Raw genomic sequence first — 15,886 nt, 5'->3', positions numbered from 1 at the left:
AATACTACGTAACACCACGTGATACGCTGACGTCACAACAGAGGAGAGACGGGGGTCCAGCTCGCGCCGTCGGCTGCGGTTGCACGCCGTGCAGATCACGTGGTATGGTGACGTCACACCACATGATACGCTGACGTCACGACAGAGGAGAGACGGGGGACCGGCTCGCGCCGTCGGCTGCGGTTGCACGCCGTGCGGTCCAAGCGGTATGGTGAGGTCACACCACGTGATACGCTGACGTCTCGAGCTCCACACATAACTAGTGTGTGGAGCCCCGGTCCCGGTCGTTGGTATTGTGTTGTGTTAACGAAACGTCTGGTAAACTCTTGCATGTGTACCTGGCTAAGCCTCTACATAGTATCGTTGGCCTGGGGGACGACATGTTCGTTGTGCGTGTCGGTAACACAGTTAGATTAGAGATGAACGAGTCATGCTATTAACTAGTTTTATGCGATGGGAAAACATTGTGCATTCCAAGTTTAAACCGTGTAAAAGCATGTGTAGTCAAGGAAAGAAAAGTTTAGCGAAGTGTAACCATGGAAAGCCGAGTTTAGCAATCAATATGCTTCGCATCTGACCAGGCTTAACTAAGCTAAGCCTCAGCCATTTTCTTTTTCTTCTCTACTCTCTCTCTTCTGTTAATACGAGGCAGCGGAGGTAACAGGTGCCCCGCCGGGGTGGTGCAGTGGTGAGACGCCCGACTACTGTGCCGGAGTACCAGCGTTCGAACCCGACCTCGGCGGCTGCGTTTCGATGCAGGCGAAACGAAGTGGCGTCCGTGTGCTGTGCGATGTCAGCGCACGTTAAAGATCCCCAGGTGGTCGAAATTACTCCGTAGCTCTCCACTACGGCTCCTCTCTCACTTTTTTTACTTTCACTCCCACCTTCCTCCCTTCCATTGCGGTGTGGTTGAGGTGTCCACAGAAAACAAGTAAGACACCGCGTCTTTCCCTTCCTAAAACCAATCAGGTGGCTCACGTTAAAGATCCCCAGGTGGTCGAAATTACTCCGTAGCCCTTCCACTACGGCTCCTCTGTCTCTCTTTCCACTTTAACTCCCACCTTCCCCCTCCACTACGGCGCGGTTCAGGTGTCCACAGACACAAGTGTGACAGATACTGCGCCTTTCCCTTCCTGTGAACCAACTATTTATATATATTGGCTAAGCTACAGAGCCAGTAGCAGGCCCTTGCGGTGGGGCTAGCCTCTTACCGAATTTGTACCTTTGATAGGCCGTCATTGCACCCGCCACCGCTTAGGGGGTGGACGACGGATGTTGCCAGCGCGTCTTTTTTTTTAGTTGGTGTACAGGAAGAGACAGGCGCAGTATCTGTCACACTTGATCTGTGGACACCTGAGCCGCGCCGTAAGGGAAGGGATGAAGGAGGGAGGTAAAGTGGAAAGAGAGAAAGAGGTGCCGTAGTGGAGGGCTACGAGTATTTTGACCACCTGGGGATCTTTAACGTGCGCTGACATTGCACAGCGCACGGATGCCACTTCGTTTCGCCTCCATCGAAATGCAGCCGCCGTGGTGGGGATCGAACCCGGGTGTCTGGCACAGTGGTCGGGCGTCTTACCACTGCACCATCCCGGCGGGGCGCGTCTTTCTCTCTCTTTTCCAATTTCGGTACACAGTGTTCACATTCTCTGCAGTAACAAGGATGCCGATTTCGGTACATCCCGCCAATCGCAGCGTCCTCGCAATCAGTGTTGACTTGGTCCTTGTCGTCGTGAGAGCGTTTGATACGCAAGTGTCATTTGGTTCTTTGACCTGCTGTTTCTTCGACTAAACTTCAGGTAGTAGTCGAGCGCGGTTCCGTACATTTCTTTTCTTGTGTTTCTGTGTGATTCGCAGGTTCAGAATTTTATATTCGCACCAGCCAGCAGAAATGGTTACCATGTTAGACTTCGTTTCGCCACGGCGTTTGCATATTTGCATGATCGATTTGCCCTGTGAATGCACTGTGACAGAAGTGCGGGGTAACTTCGACAACTGGTTTTCGTTGGGAAAATCTTCGAAAGCTATGACAAACGCGCTGGAGATTTTATGTACTCGTCCCATCTCGGCATGTTATACGGCCGAGAGCGTACTGTGAGTTCCCCTCGCAATAAGAAGCGACTTGTCATTTATTATGTCGCTATATTAAAGTACTTGAAACCATATCGGCGCATCATCGCGAATTATATGACGATCGCTACCATTCGCTTTTAGGTACAGGAAACAAGTATTTGGTTGCTCTGTAAACCTGTATAGTTAATTATTTCGCACAGCGCTTCATATGTTTGTGGCCCTTGATTCTTCAAGTCATTCCATAGGTCCTGAGTCTAAAGTAAAGACGGATATGACAAGCGTCACATACAAGGTTTAATGAACAAAACGCAATGCTCGAAGCGCATGATGCAAGCATTCAAGAGCCTATATGTGGTGCTGGTTAAGAGAGGTTTCTGAATGCATTTTGTCATTTTTACCTTAAGCTGTATGAATGATAGAATTCATCGATAGTAGTAGCGGCAGCTTTATCGCGTTTCATCTGTTTCTGACTGTGCACGCTATGAAGCATGTCCTCGCCACGATCCAATCTATCTTCACGGCTAACCCCGTGGGGGATTATTTAAATATGGTTGAGCCTGATTATGCACTGCTTGCTAAAATCAGAGCGCGACTGCATTGTTCGCATCGCGCATTCAGTCGGTCTACCTATAATCAATTAGAACCAATCAGCCTGCGCCACTTATGAGCGGGTATCTGTCTCAAAGCGAATATTGCGGGTTCGACTTCCACCTCGCTCAGTGTTGGCGCAGTTTTCATTTCCGCTAAATTATCGCCCTTTCGTTACAGAACATGTTGAGAACTTTAGGATCAGTCTGAATATTTGACGCTGCTGTATGATTTTCCGCACTCATTTTTCGTTCACCAGCCAATGATCTCACACTAAATTTTCTGTGACACGGAATCCTTAGTGATAACGCACACAAGTCCTGTGAATTCATTCCATGAACCGATGTACTTATAACTGATGGTGGTTTGATGTAACGGTGGGTGGCGCAGAATGTCTCATATGTTGGGTTGTGGTGCGTTACCATGAACACATACGAAAACAACTTGCAAAAGAAAAGTAGTTTACATGAAAAAGAAAAAGGAAACGACGAACATTCTGTTGTGGTAATTGGTCAGTCGATGGAGTGAGGTAAGAGAGAAATTCATTGAGAAGAAAGGTGGAGAGGTCGGCCGGCGGTAAAGTAACCCCTTCCTGCAACGACACACTGGGGAGGGAGGGAAGAGAAAGTAAAAGAGAGGTAGGGTGGGAATGTAGGGTTATGATGTCATAGTACAGCGAGGTTTCACTTGTAGTCTGAGTTATTTAGAACACCACGCGCACACTTAACGACACTCGTGCAACGCCACATGCCGTAAATGTCCTGGACACGCACTACTTTTCACGGAACACATATGCCGGCACAAACGGGGAAGCATGCACAGAAAGCACTTCAGCAAAAAAAGCTCATGCTGCACTGACACGTTTCAGCAGAAGCGCTATGCACGTCGGATACTCGCTCACTTCACAGCACGTGCAAATGTCACAGGCGGTCGATGCAGATATACAAACAGCGAAGTGGGGTTCAGGGATGGAATCCCGGCCTCGACGGCAGCTTTTTGATGCAGGCGAAAAGCAAGGCGCCCGTGTGCTGTGCGATGTCAGTGCACCTTAAAGAACCCCAGGTGGTCGAAATTTCCGGAGTCCTCCACTAAGGCGTCTTTCATAGCCTGAGTTGCTTTGGGACGTTAAATCCTACAAACCACAAACCAAACCGCATATACAGGGAACTCATACCCTGGAAGCAGTTTTGCGAAATACTGTTATGTGGCTTTCAGTGAGGTGCACGAGGATGTAGGAAGTACAAGAACAAGTTTCGTTGCGTCACGCCAGGGCCTCGCCTTCCTTCGTGAAATGGGGTCAAGTCGACTAATGTTTAATTCCAATGGCAGATCCGGATCATGTTTCTCTGCTCCGTTTGGGGCAGCTATATTTCAATGGCAGAATGGGAGCGCTCCCTGTTCGAATGGCAGTTTGGGATCAAGTCTGAGTCCCGGGTCACTCTATGGAGCAACGATATTTGTTCGCCGATGTCGGGAGATCTAGCCGGAAGCGCGTATGCTGCGTCTCATGTTTTCATTTCTGCTTCCTACCAAGACTGGTGCATTATCGCTTCCTCGTCGCTTCACGACGGGGTCCGAGCAGCTGTGGATGACATGAGAGCTGCGGCTGCTTGCCTACCTGAAAGGAGTCAACTTTCGTTGCAAAATCCTAACGGTGAAAATCTTGCTCGGCGACCTAGATCGAAATCGAGCATGAAACGGACGCCACCAGCAAGCACCGATATCCAGCCTATCGCAATGGCGAGCTGTGGCTGCCGATCGCAAAAGGAGTCGCTACAGCCTATGACGGAATTACTTATATATTGTGAGCTTTTCTTTTATGTTAACCTACAAAGCACGCCACGTGAGCATATATACATGATTCTCACCGTTTTTTCTGCACACTAGGTCGGCAGCGGGGGCGACAAAACCTTGCTTCCCGCCATAACTACGCCAACATTTGAAGCATATTTTATTCGCTTTCGGATCTCTTAAATGGTCCGCATCCCAACCGGCCCAAGAACAATGTTTCTAAGCATTCTTTACGTTTTTTGGATTATAACGTGCGAGCCCCTGAATTACGACCGGCAGGAAAAACTTTCGTTCCTTTCGCTTGACATGCCGGCGCGCTACGCTCGGCGTCGGCGACTTTCGCAAATGGAGCTCATGCACTCGTTCAGCGAGCTGACGCAGGCCTACAGAGCCTCGCGCCAGCTCTACCCCCTCCCCCCACCTCTCCCTAGGCAATAAACACGCAACACTATGCTGCAGACTGCAAACACAGACTCTTCCTTCACCCCTTACCCTTTCCCACTACCATCCCTCCTTCAACACTCCCGATTGAACCATTTGCCTCTTCCCTCCACATCCTCTCCCTCTGCCCTGCGGACCCTCCCCCGCGGGGCCTAGAGCAAATGACTTGGGAGGACTCGGAGACCCTACTGCGTTCGGAGGACCCGGCCGTGCTGACCATCGCCACCGGCCGGGCTGCCAGTGTTATGATCATGAGGGACATAAACACTTCAATTTTAGTGGGGTCGCGTGGTGACCCAGTGGCCTGCGCTCCCTGAATTCCTACGTGGAATAAAGGTTTTCTCTCTCTCTCTAAAATGGCACTTCTGCCGCTTCAAAGAGATATTGTCACAGTGTTGGCGATTGGGGCTAGGTTAACAGAGCCGGTACAGGTAGAATTACACGGTCCAAGGTTTAGGTACGTCCTGCGAGTCCGGAGCCGATTCACTTCAACGTCGTTTTTCACTCCAAGCGCCCCCTGGCATTCCTCCCTTCTTAAGCGTAACGCACACAGTTACACGTGCACACAAGCGTACAAAAGCAACCTCCCCCCTCAAAAAAAAGTTTCTAGATGTAGTTTGTCAGTCACCGTGCAAAGTACGGCTTCAATCGCAAGACATGAACTGTCTCTGGTCGAGGTAGCCGACGGCCTGTGTGCTCTGATCCATCCGGGAGCACCTCGTAATTGACGTTACTGATGCGTCGCACGATTTTATACGGTCCGAAGTAGCGGCAAACTAGCTTGTCTGAAAGGCCGCGGCGTCAAACAGGAGTCCACACCCACACCTGGTCCCCGGTGTTGTAGGAAGCTTGTCTGTGGCGGAGGTTTTACCGGCGTGAATCCCTGTCCTGTTGCTTGGTGATGTGGACGCGTGCTAGTTGGCGTGCTTGCTCAGCATCTTGGGCAAACTGCTCGGCGTCAGAACAAAGTTCGGTATCTGTATGGCAAGAGAGCATTGCGTCCAGCATCGTCCGAACCTCCCTGCCGTAAACGAGGCGAAACGGCGTGAAACGTGTAGTCTCTTGGACTGCCGTATTGTATGCGAACGTCACATATGGTACGATCGCATCCCACGTCTTGTGCTGGGCGTCGACGTACATCGCCAGCATATCCGCGATGGGCTTATTAAGCCTTTCCGTCAGCCCATTGGTCTGCGGATGGTAAGCAGTAGCTTTTCGATGCGCCGTACCGCTGAGATGAAAGACTTCGGCCATCATTTTTGAAGTAAAGGCAGTCGCTCTATCAGTAATAATACAGGTAGGAGCACCGTGCCGTAGTATGATCTGGTGTACAAAGAAATGGACAACTTCAGACGCTGTACCACTAGGTAACGCTTTGGTCTCGGCATAACGAGTCAGATATTCTGTGGCGATGATTATCCAACGGTTGCCACCAGAGAACCGAGGGAAAGGACCGAGAAGGTCCATGCCGACTTGATCAAATGGTGCTCGTGGTGGTATTATGGGCATGAAGAGGCCGCAGGTTTTGATTGCGGAACCTTCCGACGCTGACATTGCTGACAGCGCTTGACATAGCGCTTAACAACAGTGGCAAGGTTGGGCCAGCAGAATGTCTGTCGTATCCTAGCAAGTGTGCGAGAATAGCCCAAGTGGCCAGATGTTAGTTCATCGTGGCACGCGGAAAGATTTCCTCACTCAGAGCTGTGGGTACCACGAGGAGGTAGGTTCTTGACTCGGATCTAGAGTTCTGCTTATAAAGCACACCACCTCTCAGGCAGAAAGTTGAGAGGCTCCGAGAAAAGCACCTAGGTATGGTGGCTGGCTGACCTTCTAAATAATCAATCAGTGCTCGTAAATCTGGATCGGCATGCTGCTGATGTGACATATCTGAAGCATCAACAGCTCCGAGGAAACTGCCAGCGTCATCCGTGTCTGGTGAAGCGCGCTCGACAGGCGCGCGGGAGAGCGTGTCAGTATCTTCATGCTTATGTCCGGACCTATAAACAATAGTGAGATCGAACTCCTGTAGGCGAAGGCTCCGTCGCGCCGGGCGGCCGCATGGGTCACGCAGGTTGGCCAGCCAACACAAAGAATGGTGGTCAGTGACCACTTTAAATGGGCGACCATAACGGTAGGGGCGAAATTTCGCAGCAGCCCAAATAATGGCGAGGCATTCCTTTTCAGTAGTTGAATAGTTCGTCTCGGCGCGGGATAAAGTACGGCTGGCATAGGCGATGACTCTTTCAACACCCTCTTGACGTTGCACGAGAACCGCCCCAAGGCCAATGTTACTGCCGTCGGTGTGTATTTCTGTCTCCCCCTGCTCATCGAAATGGGCTAGAACAGGCGGCGATTGGAGACGGAGACGCAGCTCGGCAAAAGCAGCTTCTTGTTCGTGAGTCCAAACAAAAGGGGTGTCGCCCCGGGTGAGTTGAGACAGCGGTTCAGCGAGATCAGCGAAGGTATCGATAAAACGCCGGTAGTAACTGCACAAGCCGAGAAATCGGCGAACAGCTTTCTTGTCACGTGGAATCGGAAATTTCGCAACAGCAGCAATCTTGTCAGGGTCGGGCTTCACGCCGGCGGCGCTGACGACATGGCCGAGAAATTTAGGCTCTCGGTAGCCGAAGTGGCATTTCTGTGGCTTAAGTGTCAAATTAGCGGATCGAAGGGCTTCGAGTACTGACCGTAGGCGCTGAAGATGTTGTGCAAATGATTCTGCGAAGACCACCACGTCATCTAGGTAGACTAGACAACATTGCCATTTAAGGCCGGCGAGGACAGTGTCCATCATCCGCTGAAATGTGGCCGGCGCGGAACACAGGCCGAAAGGTAGAACTTTAAATTCGAAAAGGCCGTCGGGTGTGATGAAGGCCGTCTTCTCACGATCTCGCTCATCGACCTCAATCTGCCAGTAGCCACTTTTTAGATCGATGGACGAAAAATTCTTTGCACGCCGAAGGCGGTCGAGAGAGTCGTCAATCCGCGGCAAGGGGTAGACATCCTTCTTGGTTACGGCGTTCAGTTTGCGGTAATTGACGCAAAAACGTAACGTGCCGTCTTTCTTGTTAACTAGAACGACCGGGGAGGACCACGGGCTATTGGAAGGCTGGATAACCTCATCTTCGAGCATTTCCTTAACTTGTGACCTAATAACTTCGCGCTCGGTCGAAGAGACGCGGTAGGGGTGCTGGCGGATTGGGCGCACATTATCGAACGTCACGATCTGGTGCTTGGCGATGGGAGTTTGATTCACTTTTGACGACGATGCAAAACACTGAATTCGAGTAACAATGAAAACAGCTGGTCCCGCTGGCTGACCGATAGCTCTGAGCTGACATCGAGATTGTCGAGGGATGTGGGCGGTGGCATGGTTTCTGTGGACAAGCACTCGGAGACATCAGAGATGCGTTCGGCGAAAGCTACGGAAGTGTCACGAAAAAGGTGCCGATACTCGTGCGAAAAATTTGTAACAAGTACCTTGGACAGACCACGGTGAAGATGTATCAAACTGCGGGCCACGCAGACTCCTTGTGTCAACAGCAACGATACGTTAGTTTCGGCTTTTGCGTCACCATCGTTAAGGGCATTGCATTTGACATTAACGAAGGTACTGGTTCGGGGTGGAGAAGTGACACTGTCCTCATAAACTCGAGGCACATTGAGTGTTCGCTTTGCACCGCTGAGGGCCACTGCTTTCTCAGTAGAAAACGAGACCTTAGAATTCCGGAGGTCAATAATTGCGCCATATTCACGAAGAAAATCTACGCCCAGAATCAGGTCGCGCGAACAGCTTTTCAGAACAAGGCAGCTTACCACAAATGTTGATTCTTGAATTTGAAATCTGGCCGTGCACATGATCAGAGGAGTAATCAGATGACCACCCGCGGTGCGAACGTTTGTGCCAGCCCACGGAGTCAAAACCTTCTTGAGAACTGCGGCAAGCTGGCTGCTCAAAATAGAATCATCAGCGCCAGTATCCAACAGAGCTCGAACATGGCGACCATTCAGTACTACGGGTATGTCCAACGAAATCTGCTCGCGAATGTCAGGCTTCTGAGTCTTTGAGTGCTCTGCGTCGGTGTACGCGGTCTACTTCACCTGCGCTTCGTCGTCGTGGCAGGTGCGTTGTTGCAGCGTCCGTTCCACCGGCAGTTCGTCGTCGTTGCGGGTGCGTTGTTGCGTCATATGTCCCACCGGCAATTCGTCGTCGTTGCGGTTGCGTGGTTGCGTCATTTGTTCCACCGGCAATTCGTCGTCGTTGCGGGTGCGTCGTTTCGTGGTCGGTTCCACCGGCAATTCGTCGTGGTTGCAGGTGCGTCGTGGTGGCGTCAAGGTGGCGTTATGATCGGTAACCGTGGTCTTTTCCAATGTCAATGCGTAGTCTTTCCGTGTCCGCATCAATGGAGGGTCTCCCGCGCCGCGATGTCCAGCGAGCCTACCCCCGAAGGTCGCTGGTTTCAGTTTTCCTTCTGGGGACTGGGCGAGCGGCCCGGAGCTGCCCATGAGGAACTCGTAGCAGATGGCGACGGGCGAGACCTGGGTGACGGTGGTCTAGATGGTCGCAGACGCGACGGAACGATCCGGGCTGATCATTGACGAAATCTTCAACGGCTCGAGGCCGTTCGCCGTAGCGAGGCCGCGGAGAATCAGCGGAAAACCCTTCGAGACCTAGTCGACGGTAGGGACAGCGCCGATAGACATGACCCAGTTACGCCGCAGTGAAAGCATAACGGCCGTCGGTGGGGGTACGCCACTCGTATGCTTTCCGTGTAGGCGGTCGAGAATCTGTGACGTACTGGATCACGGGGGCTGCTGTTTTCGGCCCAACTACGTTCGGAGGAATCGGGGACGGCGACGAGGGCGGAGAGTATTGCAGCACCTGGGAGTATGTAGGGCGGTGACACTGAGGTGGTGTAAGAGGAGGAGCAGGGCGAGGTTCACCGATTGGAAATGGAGGCCGGAGAGCTTGCTGCACCTCGTCGCGGACAACGCTGGCAATGGAGGAAGGAGCTGGTTGAGGTGTGCCATACATCAGTCGAAGTTCGTCGCGCACAACGGAACGTATGAGCTCCCGTAGCGCCGATGTGTCCATGCTATGCGATGGGAACTCAGCAGAGACGGAGGCGGCGTGGATGGTGTGATCCTGTGCCGAAGCTCGCTGCTGAAGCACTTTCTCTATAGTGGATGTTTCCGCAAAGAATTCTGCAACAGTTTTTGGCGGGATGCGCACCAGGCCAGCGAAAAGTTGCTCTTTGACGCCACGCATGAGGTAGCGCAGCTTTTTGTCCTCGGACATCGTAAGATCCGCACGCTTAAACAGGCGCGTCATGTCTTCGATATACGCCGCGACGGTTTCGTTAGGCATTTGGATACGAGTGTGTAAAGCGCGTTCGGTCCGTTCGCGGCTATCTGAGCTTCCGTAAGTTGCCGCAAGATGACGTTTGAACTCACTCCATGACGACAGCTGCTCTTCATGGTTCTCGAACCACGTCCGAGCGCCATCCTCGAGGCTGAAATACACATTTCGAAGCCGTGCGGAGTTATCCGAGAGGTTGAATGTAGCTACCCTTTCGTAGTGCTGCAACCAGTCGTCGACGTCTTCATAGGTGTCCCCGTGAAAGGTCTTTGGGACGCGGGGGTTTGCAACGTCACATAGGTGGGGGTCGTGCCAGGCATTGCGACGACGTCGTGGCTACTGATAGTCATGCCCGAGGGGGAAAACTCAGGTGGTAGGCCTCGTTGCCAGCGGCTAGTGCGGTGAACGGGCGTTTCCTCGAATATATGACGAGCACTCCTGCTTAGAGTAGGGGTACGGGACATCACACCTGACCTCCACCAGATTTGTCACGGTGTTGGCGACTGGGGCTACGTTAACAGAGCCGGTACAGGTAGAATTACACGGTCCAAGGTTTACGTACGTCCTGCGAGTCCGGAGCCGATTCACTTCGACGTCGTTTTTCACTCTGAGCGCCCCCTGGCAATACGTTAGCTTCGATCCAAAATTTGATAATGCTTTATCAGAAGCTTAGTTTCACGTATTAGATACGCTTGTCTTGCTAACAGCTGTAAAATGTGCTAGCCACAGAGCGAAGGTGACGGGGGCCATTGCAGGGGTGGAGCCACGAGAACCAGCGTGCGCGCTAATTTGCTTACGTCCACAAGGGAGCATGCTCGCGCGTGAGCAAACGCATTGCGATGGCTTGTATGGAGGAATGGATCTGGGCCGGACCGATGCGCTCCGTTTGTGTTCGGCCAAGCGCTCTTGATATTACATTGGAATTCAACATAAGAACATAAGGTGAAGCGCGGCGGGCGCTTCATGTCCGACGGCGGCGGTAGCACCTGTACCACGCGCGGTAGCCGCTTCAGTCCGAGCGGGGACTGGGAGGGGTGTTATGCAGGCTGTGCGCACCCTCTCAGCAAACACATTTGGACAAAAAGTTAAAGACATTCCGTTCAGTATGTTTAGATTAATAGTGGTGTGGTTGCCGAACGATGAAATCAGAGTTGTACAGGTTAATGATTCATTCAATGACCGGAAGGTGCCCCTTAAATAAAAAAATGGCTGTGGCTTAGCTTGGTTAAGCCTGGAAGATTGCGAAAGCAACGCCTTTGTTCAGCTTGTAGTTTGGGTACTTGTAACCGTTGGAAACACTACACAATGGTACCTTCTCTTCTCTTAGACAACATTTGCAGGTATTGCATACTAGCGCCCACACACAGAACACTCGTAACCAAAGGGATTGCTCGGAAAGCGTTTGTCAAATTGACGCGTAGCAGACTTGAACTCCACAACTCTTCTCTCATGTTCTTCGCTTCGCTGAGCCACAATGTTACCATCTGGTTCGACCGCGATGTTCAAGCGCACTTCCTTTCTTGGACTCTCCGCTTTCGTCTTGCCTCGTTGAATTCTCCCTTCTTGGCTGCATACTGCACTCTTCTTTTAGCAAGCCGCTCTTCTCTCTGTCCCGGCGTTTGTCAGCACGGCGCTTTCTTCTCTTGACATTGTGTCGCTCCATACTATTCATAGATTCTTCACCAACATCTTCGGCATTAAGAGCTTCCATGAAACTTGTCTCCGAAGTTTCACTTGGCCGTTCCGTATCAAGCAATCTTGACTGGCGTGCTCGCCAGGCTGATACCCGCACGGTGTTTAGCTCGCCATTCTTCCCGCTCTTCGTCTGTTTCTTCGGCAGGGCGCCGTCGCTTGGCCGCCGCAAATCGTTCCAGCCTCGCCAAGTACACATCATCCGACTTAGCGCACTGAAAGGAGCGCAGCTGCAGCCCCCTGTTTTATCCCGCTTTAGCGAGCGCTTTCTCTCGGCAGCGGCGCAGCCGGCCTGTGAAGCCTCACCTCCGCCATCAATGGCGCTAGCTGGGTCCCCGTCTCTCGGTCTGTCGTGACGTCACGCAGTCACGTGGCAACGACGGGACGTCACCGCTCCGGCTCTTGTAAAGCCTCACCTCCGCCATCGATGGCGCGAGGCCCCGTCTCTCGGTCTGTCGTGACGTCACATGGTCACGTGACGCGCAGCTGTGTGAGAAGGCGCCACGACCATCAATGGCAGGAAGTGCAAGCAGTATTGCTTTCGCAATACAAAATAACCCTTTTCACACCGAAAAGCCTTTCTAGTGGGTTCAGAATTGATTCATTGATTTAGCGAAGCATTGTGGTATATAGCATGGGTGATTTGTCAACTCGTGGGCGGAGGGGTAGAAATAGTGCGTCTTACCGCACTAGTGCCTGAGTTTAATTCACGATAATTTACATCAACACATTCTCAGCTTTTTCTCAGTTTGTTTGCACTGAGTCCATATATCCGGGAGTGGATTCAAAATAACAATAAACCGCCGTGTCTGTGCCTGAGCGAGTAAAAATATCTTCACGCGCCCTGGTTCTCGCCTTATAGCCTGTGCTTCAGAGATCATAAATAGAGGTCGGCAGTTCTGCCACTGCGGAGTTGTGCTCATTATTTCTCCTTTATTGTTTTCTTGTGGCGCAGTTTTTCTTTTCTTTGATCACAAGAATCGTGATCACAAGAATCGTCTTCTAAAAAACACTGAAATGGCCATGAAAATGTCGCAACATTACTTAATGTCTGTACACGTCTATAGTTATTTACGTGTGCACTTGATTGGAACTACTAGTACTGACAACTATTTCTGCACAGCGTGTTGTGGATCTAACAATACTACTCCAGATATAGCGTGAGAAGTGAAACACACGAGAATAGCTTCTTGAGAGCTAGCCTTGCCTAGATTTCAGTTGAGTTCCACTGCCTCGCAAACAATTCAGGGGATGATACCTAATGGATGGAGAAGGAGTGTCTCTACCTTGCACGTATTTTCAGTAGATAGATACCCTAGCCGCCGAAAATGTTTATTGCATGCCCTTGACTTTCAACCCTGAAAGAACACGATTAGTTTTACAAGTATCCCATATCAAAACAAATAAAGAGTGCTATTCATATTCCACAGCGCAAAACATTGATCTAGCGCGCCATGGATTTCTTTTTTTCGTATTGCGTATAGAGCGTTGAATATTTCGAGCATATACCCAATTGCGTAAAATAAAGTACGCAGCGTATGCAAGTGATCGCTGACTTCCTTAGAGCACTTGGCTTCCAGTCGGTTATCAAATTTGCGGACCTCTGCGTCACAAAGCTTTATCAAATTTTCTCAAGTTCGATTTATATATAATAATAGTCAAGCAAGCAGATCATCCTGGAGACAGAAAGGGCACACTGTGACGCGCCACGGATGAAGCGCGAAAGCTGTACAGGTGCCGTACAGGGAGAGCGCCCAGCCCCGTTCTCTATATATTTTTTTTACTGCTATAGATGGCGCTACCTGTCACTAGTAGCTGGGATGCATTCGGGGACTAGTTTTTATGTACGTTGCTCACATTTAATGACGAAATCTGCTTCCGCCTGCACATAAGGTCAGAAATATAACTGGCAAGGATTACGTATAATAAACCGAATATAATGCGAAATCACGGCCGGGTGGTTTTTCGTGATGCTTAATCTCGGTGTAACTAGACTGCCTAGAATATACTCTAGGCACTATAGTGTAACTGCAGTTCTTTGCACGACGCTCAGCTGATATTAACTGTGGGTGCTAGTGTGCCTATTGTTGCTGCTGTTTCGATTGTTCACGCGGTGTGATCTGGGAGGCGCTGCGTCCAATGACGGTGGGTTCACCGTAACTTCTGGTCTCAGGTCCAGTGAAAAATTGCAGTGATCGAGTAAGCCGCGCTTTTAACCTCAAATCTCTGAAATGGTAAACGTATTGCGCGCAAACACGGCAGCTCCCTCCCACCGCCACATCTAGTGCAACGCGGCTGAAGCGTCGGGTGTGCGGTGTGGATTTTACATCTAGTAACGCGTGTTTTTGCGAATTCGACGTGTTTTCTAAGCAAAGTCAATGAAGCATACCGTTGCTCCATTAGAATTTAGGCTAAAAAGAATGCACACTTTATGTAGACTGTATTTATTTTCGTTAATGCTTGTAACCTGGCTGGCTGAGCAATAACCAGGTAATTCAGCTGGTCATGAAACTAGCGTGGACGCCTCAGCTTTTTTTATTACCACTAAGTGAAGAGCGCGATGAAAGCAGCTGCGAAGAGCGGCATTGAAATGCGCCGGGTAGTCTCTGTCAGCACAATACACGCTGAAGTCCTTGGCATGCAGGAGAAACAAAAGACACACAGATAGAGCACACAATATATGCGTAATTATCCATCTGGTGCTAATTTAAAAGCACTGTCCCCACCGCTGCGCGTACACTATCGCTTTCAGGAACACATTTCGGTTTCTTCTTGGATTTTCTTCAGTAGCTCAGCATACTTGGTGAAAATAGAAATGCTAGCAGCTGTCTTATATCGGCACCTAAGTAAACATTCTGAAAAGAAAGACAATTGTTTAAAGGCTTTCTTTTACCTTTAGTATATGCACTCGAATATGTCATCAACACGAATTAATTCCAAATGAAAATAGACGTGATGAGCACAGGCAAGTGAAGAGAAGTATTTTAAGATAACGTGGTGAGATTAAAATATACCTCGAAGACGATTCTAGAAACGTGTACTCCACTAAGGCAGCATTTTTGTCAAGCTAAGAGAACTGCGGCCGAGACTAGAAAGAATAAGAAAATGTTTTCTTGACAATCAGGTAATGAGAACAGAATAAGAATAAGCCTTGAGGAGCATTAAATATCATACTTAACACTCAGAACAAGTTATAAAATAAAAATGCGTTCCGGTCCGCCACATATCATTCGCAGCACGATGCATGCGAGGTTTCAAAATGGCAATTGACAGCAATATGAGAAGTATGCTAAAATAGGACGAACGACCAAGAGCAATGACAAAAGAAACTAACTGCAGCTTAGATTCCGGAACAGTCAGTTGTCATGGTGCGCTGATAGCTATTTGTGCGCCCAAAGGCTCAATGTCTACAAGAAGCACAATACGAGGTGCCCAGCAGTATTTCTGTGCTGAAACATTCTCCGGAAATCAGGCGAAGCACGCTGAATGTGTATCGGGGCGAAGTATATAATATTTGGAAACATTCAGGGAAGTCTTTACCTCTTATAGGCGAGCACATTCTAAGAGGCGGGTACGTTCTCTCCCGTCGTCGCTTGCGGGTTCGCTGCCTGCCCCTTCCCCGGTGACCCTCAACCTTTCCCAACATCAAATCTTTCTCCAGCGACTCCTCTCTTCTCATCAGATATGACCAAAGTAGCTGAGCTTTAACTTTAGAATTTGACCTTCCAATGAGCAGCCAGGGTTTATAGTCGACAATATCGACCGATTTGATCGTCTGGCAGACCAAGGAACTCTCAAGAGTCTCCGCCAGCACCACAATTCAAACGCGTCAATTATTCAGCGGTCAGCCTTCTTCACAGTCCAACTCTCGCATCCATACATCACAACCTACGCAATAGGAGCTCTAACATTTCTTCTTCATATATGAGGCGCTTTTCAAGCCAT

The 15,886-nt window shown here is 50.2% G+C and overlaps 1 pseudogene; it reads left to right on the top strand.

Annotated features, from left to right (window-relative positions):
- Positions 1-15,886, top strand: part of LOC146186725 (uncharacterized) — a 93,572-nt pseudogene that overhangs the window by 15,281 nt on the left and 62,405 nt on the right.

Source organism: Amblyomma maculatum, chromosome 6 (genome assembly GCF_055883805.1).
Source record: "Amblyomma maculatum isolate TAMU_Amacu chromosome 6, ASM5588380v1, whole genome shotgun sequence".
NCBI classification, from domain to species: Eukaryota; Metazoa; Arthropoda; class Arachnida; order Ixodida; family Ixodidae; genus Amblyomma; species Amblyomma maculatum.
This window is presented reverse-complemented; position numbering and strand designations above follow the sequence as displayed.